The 6,000-nt window shown below is 42.2% G+C and overlaps 1 protein-coding gene across 5 annotated transcripts in view; it reads left to right on the top strand.

The window, feature by feature from the left end:
- Positions 1 to 4,154: 4,154 nt before the first annotated feature.
- Positions 4,155 to 6,000, top strand: part of LOC119054886 (probable ATP-dependent RNA helicase DDX60) — a 100,440-nt gene continuing 98,594 nt past the window's right edge. For 4 of the 5 annotated variants that reach the window (XM_053658359.1, XM_053658357.1, XM_037152925.2 and 1 more), the window contains exons 1-2: positions 4,155 to 4,309; positions 5,103 to 5,266. The gene's annotated coding sequence lies outside the window, so the exon portion shown is untranslated. The remainder of the gene's footprint in view (positions 4,310 to 5,102; positions 5,267 to 6,000) is intronic. The other variant, XM_053658356.1, reaches the window with a different exon arrangement.

Genomic DNA, 6,000 nt, shown 5'->3' with positions numbered 1-6,000 from the left:
TATGCATCATTAGATAGTAAATTACTCCAGAACTTAGAGGTTTAAAGCAATACATGCAAACCTAGTATGTTTTTATCCAGAGCATTAAAATGACCCTCATTGACTTTAAATCCCTGACATAATGTGTCCTCTACTCCAGGCCAGCTCTGGTCTGTGAGTTTCCAAATCTTTAGATGCATTTATAAGTGAATCTAAAACCATTTGTAAGTGCCTTAGCTTCTGCACCCTTTAAATGTTCACACTTTAAAATGTTCATATCTTTTGACCTGTTCTATTTTACTCTTCTTTGAAGACATATGATATTACATTTACTTCAACATTATATATAATAGAAAAAAATTGGTAACAATCTAAATCTCCAATGGTTAACTCATAAAATTTAAGGTGATAGAAAGTGATGTTTATGAAATGTTTATAATAGCAGAGGAAAACTCATTATAGAATGATAGTGGAAAGAAGAAGAAATCATTTGCATTTATCAGATGAGTGAATTATTAAAAATGTGAGCATCTTTTTATGGCTGAAGATTTTAATGTTTTAAATTGAGTTCATATGAAGAGAAATAAAAGGCTTGACTGAGTTTATGCATTTTTGTTCACTAGAGGGGAAAGGCAAATACACCAAAACAATTGAATATTTAAAAATGCTTTGCAACTTAATTGAACTAACTCAAAACTCACAGCCTTCTGTTTCTTTTTAAAGTCCACATTTTACATGCCTCATGGAGACACTTAGTGAAGGACTGTCAACCTTGCAAGTAAGAGTGGTCGCTGCCAGACAACTAGGGACAGCTGTGTGACAATTTCAAAAGCTGCTTTGAAAAGAAAAAAGAAAGTCCAATGTGGAAGGGTGTGCCGACACTCCCTGGGAAAACTTAGACGAAGGAAGACGATGGTAAAGGAGGAAATCAGCTGTTGGACCAAAGTGGGATTTAAATATTTCTAAAATGCCAACCATCGAAGGCAGTTGCTCTGCCACACAGAATTCTGAGGTCTGTTCCCTGTCTACTTCTGTTGGACTAATGATTTGCTCCACACTATTTTGAGAAAGAATTTTCACAGAACTGGGATATCTTCAGCCGCCTACATTTCCTCTCATTGACTAGTTGGCAGGTGTTGAAAAGCCTGTAGCAGAAATATCACAGGCCCACACCAGCATCACTTGGAGATAGCAATCACTACTAGATCATCACTGGTGACCTTAGAACAGTTTCAGAGCCAATCTGGACTGAAGGGGTCTGTGGAGGAGAGTGAAGAAGTGTACACTTCCGGTGGAGACCACTAAAGGGTACTGCACCTAACAGAGAAGGGAAGAAATAGAGCAGGGTATCATTTTTGTAGTGTTTTAAAATGGAAGCGACTTGAGACTTCTAGTGAAATGAACAGTGAATTTAGTTGTTGGGGTGCAGTTGAAAATGCAACAATCTGAAGAACAATGGACTGAGACGCTTGAGGAGACAGTCAAACCTGGATCATAAGGAGTTATTTATGTTGGGTGTGGGTGGTGCCTGCTGTTTTCTTCTCAGACTCCAAGTAAGGGCGTAATATGGAGTTATCATAAAATTTGAAAAGAGAGATATGAAAAAAGAGACCTTCTGCAATTAGAAAGCAGTTGAGGTGAATATAAAGTTCTATGGGGTTGGAACCAATATTGTAAAATATTTCCAAGGCTTGGGGGGAAATAAAAAGCATCAGATGTATTTGTAAACAGTTTGATGGGACACAAATGGGGTCATTTCTGTCAGTGTTCAGGGAAAAAAAAAAGAATTGATCCCAAGGATCAAACTGCAGGCAGAAAATGTAGAGGAAAGTCTAGGCTTAAGCAGTTGAACGTGTTAATTAGGGAAGGGTTGAACTGACTCACGGTTATCATTCTGATAAGAAAAACATTTACTAGTCCTAAAAGGCTGAAGAACAGAGATTAAAAGGGAGGGGTCTGAAAAGCAGAAATGGAGTTTGTGACTATGGAGGTTTGGAGAAAGTCCAGGGTGTGCTCCTGGGTGTAGGTTGTTGAGATGGGAGAAAAACACCTAGACCAGAGCTTTTGTGTGTTGGTTAAATACACTGCAGTGAGAAATTGACAAAATGTCCAGTTAAGGTTTATTGAGGTTTCATTTGTCATTAAAAATTGAAACAAACATAAACATTATGTATACTAAAAAACTTAACATCTCAATAATTTACCAAAGAAGAAAGTAACATGAAATTATTTGCCCATTGGTGAAAGACATTCAGTCAGAGAATGTGAAGCATTTGTCTGAGATCATGTAAGAGAGAAGATTTTAGGTCGACCTTCGGGATAGACCGGGTTTTTAATCTTGGCAACATTCACTAGTTAGGTTATACCTGAAACCTAATTTAGGCTTATAACTAAGCCTTATTTGTCTCATCTATGAAATGACAGAAATAATAGCACACAGGTCATAGAACTGCTACTTATAATTATAATACAATCTATAATTTCTGCTGGGAGCAAATGTTTTCAGTTTGCCATATTCGTTCACAATAATGTATTAATTTCCTCTTGCTGCACTTACAAAAAACTCAATTGCTTAAAACAACACAAACTTATTCTCTTATAGTTTTGCAGGTCGGAAGTTTACAATTCATCTCAGTGGGTTGAAGTCAAGGTGTCAACAGGGCTGGTTCCTTCTAGAGCACAGGTGGCAAACACAAGGCCCGAATCTGGCCCTACCCCTTGTTTTATCTGACCTGGCACCTTGTTTCCGCCCAGCAGCAGCGCCAAGCTCTCGCTTAACAGTTAAGGAGTAGTTACATTTATCCAGTCCTAACATTACATTTGGCCTTTTGAAGGCAACCTCCAGGCTGATGTGGACCCCAGTGAAAATGAGTTTGACACCCCTGCTCTAGAGGTTCTACAAGAGAATCTGTTTCCTTGCCATTGCCAGTTTCTGGAGACCACCAGACTCCTTATATTGTGGCCCCTTCTTGCATCTTCAAAACCCACACCTTCTGTCACTGACTTAGCTTCTGTCATCACATTGGTGCTTTTGGTCCTTTGCTCATGCCTCCCTTTTATAAGGACCCTTTTAGTCCACTTGGGTAACTCATCATAATCTCTTCATCTCAAAATCCTTAATTTGGTTTATTCTGCAAAGTGCCTTTTGCTATAAAGGCCAATATGTTCACAGGTTTCAGGTATTAGGACATTGACCCTTGGCTGGAGGTGAGGAGGGCATCATTCAACTTAACCACAGGCAAGTTCATTGGAGACATTCATGAGGGATGAATACAAATATGGTGTCACTTTTGGCCAGCCATATGTCAAGTTCCAAGTTCTTTTATTTTCTTTTTCAGTGTCATTAACAACAAACACATCACAAATTTGCAAATAAATAAATGAAAGCCCGATAGATATGAAAAATGGCCACCCTCTCCAACCCTACCTTTTTTCTTTAACAACTTCACTCTCCAATTTATGACAAAGTATGTCATTCACGGTCTCTCTCTGCTCTGTGTTCCCTGTGGAACAGTGCCTGTCCCTCTGCTCTTACCTTTCCTGTAGACAAAGCAAGCTCCTGGGGCTGCCCACTGTTCCTGAGACTACCCAGAAGTCACTGCTGTCCACTTGCTGGAATTCTCATACATTTGCACATTTATAGCATTCATAAAATTAAGCACACTAGGCCATGAGAAAGAGACTAGAGTTGAAACCCAAATTGCAGAAATTAAGTGAAAATTACATCAATTAAGCCAGAAAAAAACGAGCATGTTGCATTTTTATTTTTAAATGGTGTTTCTGGGGCCATGAGAGTTCCAAATATAGTTCACACAGAACAGTAATCATCAACTTCTCATCACAGAAACTCCAAGTTCATGTATTGTTACCTACTGTTTTTGTTCTTTTTTTTTTGGATAAAGGTGGAGCAGCAACACCCCACATTTTATGGTATAATTTCAGGTTATTTCATCTATTTCTAAATTCCACACTGGTAGATTTTCCTTTCCTTAAATGCCCCATTTCCCTCTGTTTTATTTCTAAATTCCAAAGTCTGTATCATTGCCTCTGCTATCACTTTATAAGGCTCAGACTGAAGGGAAAGATCTCTGGCTCCTGATTCCTGAGCGAGAATCGAAACTCAAATACCGCTGGGCTGAGAAAGGAAACCGAAAGTCACTTCCGAGGTATTAAAGACGGCCGAGGCGGCTCCGCTCCGCACAGTTCAATGGTCCAAGCTTCCCTGCAGCTTGCCGGCAGCTTCCCTGGGGCCCTGCCCCCAGTCCCCTCTGCGCCACTCCCCTCCTTCGGAGCGCGCCGACCGGCGGCTCTTTGGATGCAGCAGGTCTAGGTTCGGAGTCCGCGGGGAGGAATGGGTGGTACTCTGGCCCGAAGGAGGGCTGGCAGCAGTGTGTGGGTGTACAGGTGACGGGTTTCCTTGTAAAGGGGACTGGAGCGACGATGTCCTCGGGGCTCTAGGTCTCCGATCCAAGAGGGAGGTGGTCTGGCAGTGACTGTAGGGTGGGCGCCCCAGCCTGGGCTGCAGGGAGTTGGTGATGCCACTGGGCTCCTGAAGGCGGCCGACTGGCTTCTGCTGGCTCCAGATGCAAGGATGAGGTGGGCGTGGGAGGGGTGGAACCAGAAGTGAGGGACACCTGTGATGAGCTGGGACGTCTGAAGTCTGAAGGAGAGCGGAGCGTGTTAGGCATTTAAACGGCTCTCTTCAAAGAAAGTGTGCCTGGGATCTGAGGTATTGAGGACAACCAAGACACATTATGTCTGAACACACACACACACACACACACGCACGCACACACGCACAAACGCACACACACACACACCCATCACCCCAAGCCAAAGCAAAGCAAAGATATTGGCGGCAGCACGCACTTTCATCCTCTGTGCGGAATGTCAGACCCAACTCAAAACTTGCAGAATCAGAATCTGCATTTTAATACGATCTCCCAGATGATTCCTATGCACCCTTGAATTTCAGTGGCTTTAACAGAATAAGAATTTATTTCCTATATAAAAATTAAAAGAGTATCTTCATGGTTTAGGGCATGTAATTAGTTTTCTATTGCTGCATTGCAAATTATCACAAATTTAGTGGCTTAAATCAATAGAAATGTATTACTTTACAGCCTCCGCGGATCAGGAGTTCTGGCACAGGTTGACTGAGTCCTCCACCTAGCATCTCACCAGGCTGACAAGAAGGTGTCTGCTGCGGCTGCCATCTCATCAAGGCCCTCTGGGTGCTCCCTCAAGTTGTTGGAAGAATCCAGGTCCTTACAGCTGTGAAACTGAGGTTCCTTGTTTTCTTGCTGGCTGTTGGCTCGGGGTTACTCTCAACCTTTCACTTCTGCCCTCAGGTCCTAGCCACATGGCTCTCTCACAACATGGTGGCTTATGTCTTCCAAGCCAGCAGGAGAATCTCTCCCTTTGTCTGCCATGATAATGTAACCAAGTCATAGGAGAGGCCATTCCATTAAACTCACGGGTCCTGCCCGCACTCAGGAGAAGAGACTGTAGGGGCATGTAGACCAGGGTGGCTGGACTCAGGGAGCCCATCCTGAACTCTGCCCCCTGCTGGTTAGCTCTTCTCCAGTGTTTCAGGGACCAGACTCCTTCCATCAGAAGGCTCCACCATTCTCAGGGCTTTCTCTGAACTGGGCCATCTCCCCTCTAATACATAATCCACAATTTCTCTCCCCCCCTTTTCTTCTTTCTTTTTAAGATTGTTTAAGTCAGATTCAAATAAGATAGCTGCTTATTTGATAAGATATCGAAGGTATCTGCTGTGACCAGATATCTTTGTCATAATGTCTTTCATCCTCTTGTAATTTTTTTGTTGATAACTGCCGCCCCCTTCCCACTTTGGTTTTGTAGAGATTCTCCTGGTGCTCCTGATATCATTTTACATGTTCTTCTGTCTTCTAAATGTTTTGCCATTGCTACTAGAGCTTTGATCGAATTCAGGTTTAATTTTTGTTTTTGGTTTTTGGCTAGAGTATTTTGATGGTGCTTCAATTGTTCTGTATA

This window comes from Artibeus jamaicensis, unplaced genomic scaffold, assembly GCF_021234435.1.
Source record: "Artibeus jamaicensis isolate MK-2021 breed Jamaican fruit bat unplaced genomic scaffold, CSHL_Jam_final scaffold_537, whole genome shotgun sequence".
In the NCBI taxonomy this organism is placed as follows: Eukaryota; Metazoa; Chordata; class Mammalia; order Chiroptera; family Phyllostomidae; genus Artibeus; species Artibeus jamaicensis.
Note: the sequence above shows the minus strand (reverse complement) of the source record. Positions and strands in the feature narration are given on the sequence as shown.